The sequence below is a fragment of the Hylobates moloch genome, unplaced genomic scaffold (genome assembly GCF_009828535.3).
Source record: "Hylobates moloch isolate HMO894 unplaced genomic scaffold, HMol_V3 SCAFFOLD_68, whole genome shotgun sequence".
Classification (NCBI taxonomy): Eukaryota; Metazoa; Chordata; class Mammalia; order Primates; family Hylobatidae; genus Hylobates; species Hylobates moloch.
Window position 1 is genome coordinate 149,465 of NW_026652343.1, and position 14,377 is coordinate 163,841.

General features: G+C 36.8%; 1 protein-coding gene across 1 annotated transcript in view; it reads left to right on the forward strand.

Annotated features, from left to right (window-relative positions):
* LOC116463813 (centrosomal protein of 112 kDa) overlaps positions 1–14,377 on the forward strand; it is a gene marked incomplete at its 5' end in the record, with an annotated part of 357,755 nt that overhangs the window by 145,371 nt on the left and 198,007 nt on the right. The window lies entirely within an intron of this gene.

Genomic DNA, 14,377 nt, shown 5'->3' on the forward strand with positions numbered 1-14,377 from the left:
TGGATTTTGGTATCTGGAGGGGTTCTGGAACCAATCACCCATGGATACTGGAGACGGCTGCATTATTTCAGTTTATTTTATATGCATACATAATGCCCATAGATAATATGTATGTATATATTATGTATGCATTAATATGTTATAGGGATAATTTTTTTTAATTAGATAAATATGAACAGATTTTAAGTACTATTTCTGTTCACCCTTTTATATCTAATATTATGTATCTGTGTGCTAACCATGCTGTTTTAGTGCAATCTTTTAACACTAAATTTATTTTATCATATGAATATGGTATATTTTATTTATCAGCTCCCCTACTCAAGCATATTTAGTTTATTTTCAGTTTTTCCTGATTATAAAGAATGTTTCAGTACTCGCTTATGATTTTACACTATAGTTATCTTCCTTAGGAGCCCCAAGCACACACTGGGTGGGAGAAATGTCCCTAAGGAAGGTTTCATGTTTGAATCTGACTGAGGACTGAGCTGTGTGTTATGGGATCCCTAGGGTGTCGCTTTTTTGGCCAGAAACCTCTGTGGCTAGTGGCACCTTTGCCTGAGTTTTGCTCAGGCCCACTGGGCTCATTCCACCCACTCAGCCTGACACGCTGCTCTTGGCTCATGCTACTGCCTGGATCTGACACCTGCCAAGGGTGAGTCAGGCATGGAGCAGCGAGGGGTATGTGAGCAAGCATGGGGTCTGGCCACAGTGCAGTCAGGTATGCCACCTGCCGCAGTGGGTGGGCAGCTCCAGGTGTCAGCGTGGATGTCAGCTCTCTGCGAGGCTGTGGCTGGACCAGGTATACTGCAAGCAGCTTCCACAGCTGTCATTGGGGAACGTGGTGGCACCTGGAAGCTTGCAGATGCCAGGAACCACAGGAACCCAAGGAGGAGCCAGGAACCACAGGAACCCAAAGAGGAAGTCATAGCCCTGGCTCGGGAGCGCCCAGGTCTGGGGCTGTAGCTCTTCTCTCCTTCTCTTTGCCTGCAACGAGGCGAGCAAGGAGCATGTTTCAGCCCTGTTTTTGTTGCAGCTCTTTTAGCCCTGCCATTCGACAGGTCCTGAGTTCTTGTCCTGTGACTAGGAAAAATGAGGTATGCAGACAAGTGGAGGGTAAGCAAGACAAAGAGGAGCTTTACTGAGCAATAGAACAGCTCAGAGACTCATAGTGGGTAGCTCCTTTCTGCAGCCAGGGTGTCCCAATGAGTGTTCAGCTCCTTGCAGAGAGGAGACATTGGAGTGGTAAACCCGTCTCTGCAGACAGGTAGTCCCATCATGTCTGCAGCTCTCAGCAGAGAGGAAGCCCTACAGTGGGTTACTCTTCTTTGTAGGCAGGTCCTCCTCTCATCTCCCCAGCTCTCAGTAGAGAGGAGACCATGGAATGGGTTGCTCCTATCTGCAGCTGGTGGTCCCGATGTCTCTGCAGCTCTCAGCAGAGAGTAGGCCCTGGGATGAGTTGCTCCTCTCTGCAGCTGGTTGTCCTGACATCTGCAGCTCTTAGGAGAGAGGAGGCCCTGGAGTTGGTAGCTCCCCTCTGCAGCTGGTTGTCCCCACATCTGCTCTTCTCTGGCTGAGCCTGAGGCTTTTATGGGCCCCAGAGGGGAGGAAGTGCACACCAGTTGGTCCATTGGTGGCCATGGGCAGGCCCAGAAAAGGCACCACGAGTTCCCACTCCAGTCTGTGGGACTTGCAGCCAGGCCTCCAGCCTTCAGGCCCTCCCTGGCCTGAAGGTGAGGCCTCACTAGGGACCCATCCCCTTATGAGCAGGAGCCTGTCTGCCCCCTGCTGCTGTTCACGGTGCCCAGGCTGTAGGTGTCAAGGGTTCCTTGCAGGCCAGCATTGAGCTGCCATCAGCACCCCCTTGGCTTCCCTCCTATGCTCATTGGCAGTCAAAGTCCAGAGGTGGCTGAGGCAGCAGAGGGTGGCATGTCAGCACTGCCCTGAGTATGTGCCCACCTGGCTGGCTGCAACAGCACCCAAGCTCAGCCCTAACTTTGCTCCAACATTGGAGTGGACACGGACAGCGAGGAGAAGCCAGACAGTGGGAGCAAGCACTTCTGAGCCAGCTAGGGCAGCGGGGACCTTCCCCAGCCCCCAGAAGTACAGAAATGCCTGGATCCACAGCCATGGTATGGTAGGCTGAAACTGCACCATTCTTGTTACATATAATGTAATGCATGTAATATACATGTATGTAATATGCATGCAGTAAAAAAAAGTGATTCCATTTTATACACAACCAAGGAGTTTTTTGCTTACAAAAACAGTAAGAAAACATATTCTTATCTATAAGAGCTCACATAATATATACCACATTTTTCTGGAAAAAATTTGTATGAATACATGAACCAATCTGGAAATGAAGCATAAGACTTCCCACACATAAGGAAACCCTCATATGAAAGGATGAGTAGAGAACCCTGGAACCCCAAAGAAGTAGAAACAAATTTAATAATTGTTACAAATCTACTTAAGAATAGAATTCTAATATGAATTGATTTTTTGAAAAGGAAGGTATATAAAACAGAAAATACAAATGTATTAACAACTTGAATTTATATCCCTAGATTACATTAACAAGGATCAAAAGTAGATGAATAGCGAGAGTTGGAGAAGCAAAGTATACTAAAACTCTTTGTCATAAATATGTGAGACTCATAAAATTCTTAAAATTAGGGAAATGTAGGTAAAAATAATTTTGTAATGTTTAAATATGAGCATTAATAAAATTAACAAGTTGTACATTCTCATAAAAATCTTGAAAAGATAAAAAGCAAAGCTTGAGAGGAGAGGCTGCCAAAGGAACAGAAGCAGAAATACAACAAAATGTCCAAAATAAGATAGAGTATATAATTGTAATAATAAACATTAATAGGCTAAATTTTTCTAGTAAAATGGTATTGATTAGAAGACTTAAATCCATAAATATACTATTTGTAAAAGTTATAACTAAAATAAAGTTAACACAAAAATTAGAATAAATGGATGATGAAAATGTATCACTTATATTCAGAAAAAAAGGAAAGTAGGATTGTAACACTATCATACAAATTAGATCAATACAAGTCAATAAACTGGACAAAGGGATATATTTTTGCATGCTAAAGGCAAGACTACTCAGTCAAAATACGAAAAGATGTTAGGAACACATGAAGAAATGGACATAGATAGTCATGGGATGTTTTCATATATTTTTCTCCATCTCTGACAGGTCAGTGGGTAAAACCCAAATGGGATGTAACTAACAAATTATATGACAGCTATATTTTGACTTTTTCTTTTTTAGCATTTTATTTTTTTACTTTTACTTTTGTAGACATGTTTCCATTTTATTCCAATAAGTACAGTAGTCCCATCTTATCCAAAGTTTCACTTTCCATGGTTTCAGTTACCTTCCATCAACTACAGTCCAAAAATATTAAATGGAAAATTCCAGAAATAAATAATTCATAAGGTTTACATTGTGCACTGTTCTTAGTAACATGATGAAATCTCATGCCATCCTGCTCTGTCCTACCCAAGGCATGACTCATCCTTTTATCCAGCATATCCATGCTGTATACCCTACCTGCCCTATACAATGCAGCTATATAGCAAAAACCATAGTGCATATAGGGTTTGTTACCATCCAAAGTTCAGACATCCACTGAGGGTCTTAGAACATATAAGGAGGGACTACTGTACCTAGGAGTGGAATAGCTGATCAAGTTTTTAACTTTTTTATTTTTATGTATTTATTTTTAAATTTTTTATTTTTTTATTTCAATTTTTGGGGCACAGGTGGTGCTTGGTTACATGAATAATTTCTTTACATGAAATTACAGATTACATGAATAATTTCTTTAGTGGTGATTACTGAGATTTTGGTGCACCCATCACTCTAGCAGTGTACACTGTATTCAATGTATAGTCTTTTAACCCTCACCTCCCCCACCCAAAGTCTTCCCCCTGAGTCCCCAAAGTCTATTGTATTATTCTTATGCGTTTGTGTCCTCATACCTTAGCTCCCACTTATGAGTAAGAACATCTGATGTTTGGTTTTCCATTCATTTAGAATAATGGTCTCCAATAACATCCAGGTTAATGTGAATGCCATTATTTTGTTCCTTCTTATGACCAAGTAGTATTCCATGGTATGTGTGTGTGTGCATGCGTGTGTGTGTGTGTGTGTGTGTATAAATATGTATGTATATATATCACAATTTCTTTATCCACTCGTTGATTTATGGGCATTTGAGCTGGTTCCATATTTTTGCAATTACAAATTGTGCTGCTATAAACATGCGTGTGCAAGTATCTTTTTCATATAATGACTTCTTTTCCTCTGGGTAGACACCTAGAAGTGGGATTACTGAATCAAACGGTAGACCTACTTTTAGTTCTTTAAGCAATCTCTACAGTGTTTTCCATAGTCATTGTACTACTTTACATTCTCACCAGTATTTGATATAATTTCGATTTTCTTAAATTTACTGAGACTCGTTTTGTGGCCTATTATGGTCTATCTTGGGGAATGTTCCATGCCCTTCTGAATAGAATGTGTGTTCTACAGTTGTTGGGTAGAATGTTCTGTAAATATCTGTTAAGTCCATTTGTTGTAGGGTATAGTTTAAGTTCATTGTTCTTGTTGACTTTCTGTCTTGATGACCTGTGTAGTGCTGTCAGTGGAATATTAAACTCCCCCACTATTATTGTGTTGCCACCTGTCTCATTTCTTAGGTCTAGTAGTAATTGTTTTATACATTTGGAAGCTCCAGTGTTAGGTGCATTCATATTTAGAATTGTGATATTTTCCTGTTGGACTAGTCCTTTTACCATTATATAATGTCCCTGTTTGTCTTCTTTAACTGCGGTTGCTTTAAAGTTTGTTTTGTCTGATATAAGGATAGCTACTCCTGCTCACTTTTGGTGTTTATTTACGTGGAATATCTTTTTCTACCCCTTTACTGTAAGTTTATGTGAGTCCTTATGTGTTAGGTGAGTCTACTGATGACAGCAGAAATTTGGTTGGTGAATTCTTATCGATTCTGCCATTCTGTATCTTTTAGTTGGAACATTTAGTCCATTTACATTCAATGTTAGTATTGAGATGTGAGGTATTATTCTATTCATTGTGCTATTTGTTGCCTGAATACCTACTTTTTTTTTATTATGTTATTGTTATATAGGTCCTGTGAGATATGCTTTGGTGTATTTAGAGGATTTGTTTGAAGATTTACAGCTCCTTTTAGCAGTTCATGTAGTGGTGGCTTTGTAGTGGCGAATTCTGTCCGCATTTGTTTTCTGGAAAAGACTGTATCTTTCCTTCATTTATAAGGCTTAGTTTAGCTGGATACAAAATTCTTGGCTAATAATTGTTTTGTTTAAGGAAACTAAAAATATGATCCCACTCCTTTCTAGCTTTTAGGGTTTCTGCCAAGAAGTCTGCTGTTAATTTGATAGGTTTACCTTTCTAGGCTACCTGATGCTTTTGGCTCACAGCCCTTAAGATTCTTTCCTTTGTCTTGACTTTAGATAACCTGGTGACTATGTGCCTAGGCGATGATCTTTTTGTGATGTATTTCCCACGTGTTCTTTGTGCTTCTTGTATTTGCATGTCTAGGTCTCTAGCAAGGCTGGGGAAGTTTTCCTCAATTATTTCCTCAAATATGTTTTCCAAACTTCTAGATTTCTCATCTTCCTCAGAAACACCAATTATTCTTAGGTTTGGATGTTTAACTTAGTCCCAAACTTCTAGGAGGCTTTGTTCATTTTTTAAAAATCTTTTTTCTTCATCTTAGATGGATTGGGTTAATTTGAAAGCCTTGTCTTCGAGCTCTGAGGTTCTTTTTTCTGCTTGTTCAATTCTATCACTGAGGTTTTCCAGTGCATTTTGCATTTCTCTGAGTGTGTCCTTGATTTCCAGACATTATGATTGTTTTTTATATATGCTGTCTATTTCACTGAAGATCTCTTCTTTTGTATTCTGTATCTTGTTTTTGATTTCTTTATGTTGGACCTCACCTTTCTCTGATGCCTCCTTGATTCGCTTAATAATTGACCTTCTGAATTCTTTTTCTGGCAATTCAGAGATTTCCTCTTGGCTTGGATCCATTGCTCGTGAACCTTGTTTTGTCATATTTTTTTTCTGGTTCCTTCTTATTTGGGCAGACTATGTCAGAGGGAAGATCTGGGGTTTGCTGCTGTTCAGATTCTTTTGGCCCATGGGGTGCTCCTTTGATGTGGTGTTCTCCCCCTTGCCCTAGGAATGAGGCTTCCTAAGAGCAGAGCTGTAGTGATTGTTTTGCTTTTCTGGGTCTAGCCACCCAGTGGAGCTACCAGGCTGTGGGCTGGTACTGGGGAGTGTCTGCAAAGAGTCCTGTGATGTGATCTGTCTTTATGTCTTGTAGCCGTGGATACCAGGACCTGCTCTGGTGGAAATAGCACGGGAGTGAAGTGGACTTTGTGAGGGTTCTTGGTTGTGTTTTTGTTTAGTGCGCTGGTTTTGTGTTGTTTGGCCTCCAGCCAGGAAGTGGCACTTCAAGAGTGCATCAGCTATGGTCCTATAGGGAGGATGCAAACTTGCCCTCGGGACACCGGCTTAAGTATTCAGTTTTCTCAGGCAGTGGGCAGGGCCATAGAGCTCACAAAAGATTACGATTTTTGTCTTCTGATACCAGGGTAGGCAGAGAAAGACCATCAGGTGGGGGCAGCAATAGGCATGTCTGAGCTCAGCGTCTCCTTGTGTGGGGCTGGCTGTTACTGCTGTGGGGGATGGGAGTGTGGTTCCCAGTCGAGTGGAGTTATATTTCCAGGGGGATTATGGCTGCCTCTCCTGAGCCATACAGGTCACCAGGGAAGTAGGGGAAAGCCAGCAGTCACAGGCCTCACCCTGCTGCCACACAGCCCTCAGTCCTAAAGGCCTGTCTAACTCCCACTGTGCCCTTCCAACAGCACCAAGTCTATTTCCAGGCAGCTGGCAATCAATCAGGGCTGAGAACTTGCCCCAGACCACGAGCCTCCCATTGAGAAAGCAAGCAGACTCAGTTTTTTGTTGTCTCAGGGAGCCTGCAGCAGTGATCCAGTTCTTTCAAAGGCTCTGTGGATTCTCTCAGCTTTCCTGCTATGTTCCTGCAGTAGTTCTTGGAGCCAAAGTTCACAATGTGAATCTCCAAACACTGCTCTGGCCATCGGAGAGGAGCTGCAAGCTAGTGCTGCCTCCTGTCTGCCATCTTAATCTGTATTTCAACTTTCTACCATTTGACATGACATATTAAATCTCCGTTCTCATAAAACAGTTAAGACTTAGTAGACTGTAAGGGAACCCTCAGTATATTTCTAAAACTTAACATGTCTGAGAACACATATTTCTTACCACAATGCAATAAAACTGGGAATTACATTTCAGTTAGGACTGCTACATTGGACTTCACCAAAACTAAAAACTTTTGCTCTTTGAAAGACATCATAAAAAAAAAAAAAAAAAAAAGGCAAACCAGAAAATGGAAGACAAGGCTTACAATACATGTATTTCAAAGAACTTGCATCTAAAATATAAAAGAAATCTTACAACTCAAAAGGACAATCCAATTAAAAATAGGCAAAAGATTTGAACAGACACTTCACAGAAGATATACAAATGACTAATAACCACATGAAAAGATGCTCAATATCATCATTCATCAAGGAAATGCAAATTAAAAACCAAAATGAGATGCCACTACACGTTTATGACTAAGATGATATGTTAGTTATGACTAAGATGATAAAGACTGGTTGACAATACCAAATGCTGACAAAGTTGTGGTGCAATTGAAGCTCTTATACACTGCTGATGGGTACATAAAATAGTATAGCCACGTTAGAAAACTGCCAATTTTCTTAAAATGCTAAATACACAATGACCATATGTCAGTCATTCCCTTCCTATGTATTTACCAAAGAGAAATAAAGACATGTCTAGACAAAGACTATTGCACAAATACTGATAGCAGATTTGTTCATAAAAGCTCAAAAGGGCAGCCAAAATATTCCTCAAAAGGTGAAAGGATAAATGAAAAGTGGTATGTACAATTAAATATTACTCAGCAGTGAAAAGGAATGAATTATTGATACAACAGCATGGATGGATCTCAAAATCCTGCTGAATGAAAGAATATGCAAGCAGAAGAGTATATACTGAGTGTTTTGTAATCTCTGAGTCCTGTTAGAATTCCCAGTTCTTTTCAGTGAGAAAGTCTCGTCTCATCTTCTGTGGGTGGATTCCAGTTTCAGTTGTTTCAAAGTCTTTGCTGTGCTCCTTTGGATCTGTTTGTACTTGTGCCACTCATGGGTAAGTCTGAGACTTGGGTGATGATTTAAATCACCCCACCCAATGACTGCAGGCACTCATGGAACATTCTCCAGGATAGCCATATGCTTGGACAAGACAAGTCTCAAATTTAAAAGGATGGAAATACGAAGTATATTCTTTGACCTCAATGATAATAAATTAGAAGTAAACAACAAGAGAAAATCTGGGAAATCCTCACGTATTTGGAAAGTAAATAACCCACTTTTAAATAACTAATGGGTCAAAGAAGGTATTACAAGGGAAATTAGAAAATATTTTAAACTGAATGGAAACAAAAATATGGCATATCAAGATTTTTGGAATGCAGCTAAAGCAGTGCTTAGAGAAAGATTTATAGCTTTAAACACCTATATCCAAAAATAAAGTTCTCAAATCAGTAACCTAAACTTCACCTGATGAAACTAGAAAAAGGAAAGCAAAGCAAACTTCTAAGCAAGTGGAAGAAAGGGGAAAAAAAAGATTAGAGCAGAAAGCTAAGATTTAAATACATAAAAATATGGAAAATTAATGAAGCCAAGTACCGGTTCTTTGAAAAGATCAACAAAATTGAGAAACTTTAGCGTGACTGACAAACCATAAAAATGAGGAGCTAGAAATTGCCAAAGTTAGGAGTCAAAGGATAGGATACCACTATTGATTTTATAGAAAATGAAAGGATTATAAAATGATATTACTAAAATCTTTGTATACCAACAATTTGTACAACATAGATAAATGGACAAATTTCTAGAGAGATACAAATGATCAAAACTGTCCCAAGAATAGAAAATCTGAAGTGAAATATAAGAAGAAATTTAATTGCCAATTAAAAATATTCTCACAAAGAAAAGTCTAAGACAAATGGCTTCACTGGTGAATTACATCAACTATTTAAAGAAGAAATAATTTTAATTCTTTGAAAACTCTTTCAGAATATTGAGGAAGAAGGAATACTTCTCAGTTAATTCTGTGAGGCCAGTATTACTCTGATATCAAAGCCAGACAAATATTTCGCTAGTAAACTATAGATTGATACCTGTCATGAACATAGTCACAAAAGCCCTTCATGAGATTTTGGTAAACAGAATCTAGCAACATATACAGACAATTATACACCACGACCAAGCGGGATTTATCGCAGGAATCCAAGATTGTTTTAACATTAGGAAATCAGTTAATGTTACATATCATATTAATAGAATAAAGGAAAAAAATCACATGATTGTCTTGATACAGGCTGAAAAAGCATTTAAAAAATTCAAGCACCATTTATGATTTAAAAAACTCTTGGCAAATTAGGACTAGAAGCAAATTTACTCAACCTAATAAAGGACATCTATGAAAACTCCACAGCTAATAAAATTAATGTTCAAAGATTTAATTCTTTTCCTCCTAAGAACAAGGCAAAGATGTCTGCTTTTGCCACTTTTATTCAACATTGTATTGGAAGTTGTAGCCAGTGCACCAAGGCAAAATAATAATAATAATAATGATAATAATAATAATAGTAATGTATCCAGAATGGAAAGAAGTACAAATGTATCAGATATTATGATCCTGTATAGTGAAAATCCCACAAAATCTATTAAAGATATACTAGAACTAATACATGATTTAAACCAGCTTACAGGATAAAATATGTAAAAATCACACTTTTATATACTAGCAGTGAAATATTTGAAAATGAAATTAAGAAAGCCATTTAATTCATAATAACATCGAGAAGAGTAAAATATTTACAAGTAAACAAATAAAATGAATGGAAGACTTAAGCATTAAAAACAAAATATTCTTGAGAGATGTTAAAAAGATCTAAGTAAGTGGAGAGCTATTCTTTGTTTATGGATTAGAAAGCTCATTGTCAAGATGGTAATTCTCCCATAAATGACCCATAAATTCAATGCAATTTCTTTCAAAATTCCAATGTAATTTTTGGTAGAAATTGACAATAAGAAATCTTTATTTTCACTGGTAAAGTTGAAAAAAATTAAAACAGCAATAAGCTATTTTCCACCTAACACATAGATAGAAATTCATGAAGGCCTAAGGAAACAGGTAGTGACATGCATTTCTGCTGGGCATGTAAAGTTGTGTAACCTTTTTGAAGGATCATTTTAACACTATGTCTCCATTTACATGTTGATTCTACTTCTAAGACTATTTTTTTAAAAATACAGTGTGCGAGATATCTGCTGACGGGTGTTTATTGTGATGTTATTTATTAATGAGGAAAAGTTAGAAAATACATGTCAAAAAATTGGAGAGAATGGAGAAATGATTAATTTTTTTAAGTTAAAAAAAGAATCTCCTATTTCTGTGGGAGAATTGAAAGCCCCGGAGATAATATAATCTCAGAAACCTTAAGGACCCTAGCCAGACAAAATGAGGCTGTTACCAGATAAGGATAGCCAGGGATGAAAGATCCTATTTGTGGAATTGGTTCCAGAACTACCCTTTTAATTGGTCCACTCCTCATATCATCTCTGACTGTTTTGTTGAATGCCTGGCTCATAGTCTGTATTTGATCTTACTTCTTCAATTTTGCCAGACCTACTTGAGTCTCCTTCTTCTTTACCTAAGAGTTCATGTGTTCCTGTTGTCTTAGTATTACATTGCTGTGGACTGGTTAAATGATCCAATGAAGAGCCCAATTTGGCGCATGCCTCTAGAATCCCCCCACATTCCCCCCACATACCTGATTCCTATGTCCCATCTTTCTGAGCAGCCCTTACCGGGCCTGATTTGTCTGTCTAGTGTGCTAGATTCAGACTCCTCGAAAACTAATAGTAGCAGCAACCCATGAACAGGAAATTATTTTGGTTGTCTTCTGTTGAAGAAATGTTCTTCAGTGGTTTCAATTATACATAGTTTTGCCAAGTGCAGTTGGGTTTCTGAAATAAAGAAAGCACCTTTGGTGTGAATGTAGTAATAAGGGACCCCATTTAGAACATAATCCTTATAGCTAGGCTGGTTTGCAAATCAAGTAATTCTTACATGGCAAATTTGAACAAATATTAAAATATTAAAATATATATGTCAAACATGGTAAATTGTGTCTTTGATTCCAGATTGTCAGTTGATTAAAAAAGTGAATCTGATATAACTCAAATTCTAAAAGAAATCAATCAGCAGATTCATTATTTGGAGAATCATAATGTGTTTAGATTTTTCCATAGTCTATATTTTTAAGTCTTCCTTTTCTGTTCTTGTTTTGAACTGCTTTTCTCTTCTTACAGAAATATTTTGTGTAAAAGCCAGCAGAGCTGTAGGGCATCTTTTTCCATTTGGAAACTGCTGCAGATTGCAGACAGTGGGATTTTGAATTAAAAAATAAAAACTTTGAGTTTGTTTTAGAAAGAGAATTGCTGTTTCAAAAATGAGGCCCATGAGACAAAATGTAACAGACTTAAACTTTTTAAAAAATTGCTGCACACTCTTCCTTTCACTTTGAAGAACATTTATCTCATTTAATATTGCTTAAATAATCTGATACTGAAATGGTGAAATTTATTATAAGTTTAGCTCTCAGCAACTAATTGTGTAAAATGTACATATTTTAATTGTGAAAATGCATTATCGTTAGAATTATTTCTATGTATATAATCATATTTTTCAAAGAAATAGTGTTCTATATTTACCTATTCTCTGTGAAACACATAAATGACTGAAAAAGACAGCTATGTTCTCTGAAGTATTGGCAGCAATTCTATTAAAGTAAATCTTTTAAATCTTGTATACCAACAATATGAATGTCAGCTAACTAGTTCCTCCTGGGGCTTCCACTAGCCACTTGACTTTCCTAATTTATTTTTCTCCTCTTGAAAATACATCCTTATTAAATGCGATTTGCTGCTAAATATCTGGCTTTAAATTCTACTCCTTTTCTTTTTAACAGTCATTAGATATATGATGCTAACTTTATACCTGGAAAACCCACTGGTTTGTCATGAAAACAAAGTTCTGAAAAGCGCTGCTGTTGATGAGTGAGGTTTATCCTGGCTTCTAGCACAACTGAAATTGGCTAGTCAGTTCCTTGCATTCTTAGAGATTTTTAAGTTTCGGTGCATCATCGTATTATTGCTACTGAATTAATGAAAAGAATTCTCAACTTACAAGGAAGCAAGAATGCTATCTGGATATGTTTGTGTCATTATATGTCATTGGATAAGAAATAGACTTAGAGAACAAAACCAATCATCATACAAACCATTCATTATGACTTGGACCTTTGTCTTATTGTCCTTTTAGGCTTGTATTAGCTCATGTAATTTTAAATAAGCCTTTTAAGACTACTTTTATGATAATAAGAGACCCAATATAAATAGAAGCATTTTCTCTCGGTTAATTATTGATGATAATGGAGAAATGTCTCTATTAAATATTGTCTTTAAATAAGATTAGGTAGCAGAGATAAAATTTTAGAATACCTTTAAATGTTTAAATAGATGCTATTATGATAATTAATGAATTCTACATGACAGCTTCCAAAGAATGTGTGTAAGTATTTGGCTTTGAAAAACAAAAAATAAAACACTTAAAAGAAAACTTGTATCTTTAAGTGCTTAATTGGATAGTAAGTGAAGCTTTTTCCTCCTAATATTCGTCAGTGACTAATCTCTTTTGCAGAAAGAAAATAAGCAAAATAATCATCTGTTGAGAATGTTAGTCTAGAAAACATGTCATTATGTCTTCACTTGGCTGATTTGTGAAAATAGTAACATTGTTATTTTTTAATACAGGGACTGTTTTATTGACTTACTGGCCAGTCAAAGGATTCAACAGACTGGATTTTTTCTTTCATTTATTCATAAAAAATTTATGAATACCTGCTCTCTACTAGCCACTGTTGTAGATTCTGGGAATACACAGATTATTTATAGGCATGTTTGTGGCTTGTGTGATAGACCAATGCATAAAGGTGTATGATTATAATAGATAGTGTAACTAGTGGAGTTCACGGGTCATTAAGAGAGCACGGAGGAGAGTCATCTAAGGTAGCCCAATGAGTTATGCACTTATCTGCATTGTGACATCTTTGTGTGACTACGAGTTTCTTAAAATGTTTACTTGTTAAAATGTTATCGGTAATGAACTTCGGTCACTAAATATAAATAAATATACAAATAAATTTTGTATACAAATATACAAATACATTTTACAAATACATTTTATTCCAACCTACCAGCACAAATACAAAATAAAACTTGAAGAAGATGCCATTTATAATAATATCAAAAAGCATCACTTACCCAAGAATAAATCTAACAAAAGATGCACAAGGTCTGTGTTCTGAAACTGGAAAGTGTTGTTGAGAGAAAGTAAAGAAGACCTGAATAAGTTGAGGGATATATCATGTGTATGGATTTGAAGTCTCCATGTTATAAAAATGGCAGTTCTCAAATGTATGGAATCACCATAATTATAAAAATCAAAATCTTAAAAATAAAAAAAATTAAAAAAAATCAAAATCTTAACAGGGCCATTTTAGGGGAACAGAGGGGGACTCTCAAGCTGATTTCAAGATGTATATGAAATGCAAAGTGAAGGCAGTCTTGAAGAAGAATGCAATTGGGGAACTTATATTATCAGATATTGAGGATACTGTTAAACCATGGTAACTAATACAGTGTGGTATTGGCACAAGATGACCAGTGGAACAGAAGAAAAGACCAAAAACACCCACACCTATATGATCAGTCTGATTCATGTCAAAAGGAGCTAGAGCAGTGCAATGGGGAAAAAAAATGACCAATAAATGGTGCAGTATCAAGTAGATAATCATATGGGGGAAAAAGAATCTTGCCCCTTATTTTACCCCATTTATGAAATTAACTCCAGAAGGATTGTAAATATACAAATGAAGGGTAAAACAATTAAATTTTCAAAAGAAGATGTAGGAACATTTTTGATAGTTGGGAAAAGGTAAAGATTTTCTAAATAGGAAACAAAAAGGCATAAAAAACAAAATATTTTAAAATTTGGTTTCATTTAAATTAAGAACTTCTATTCATCAAAAGAGACCAGTACAAAGGTGAAAAGGCACTCCAGGTTAGGGAAGATAAT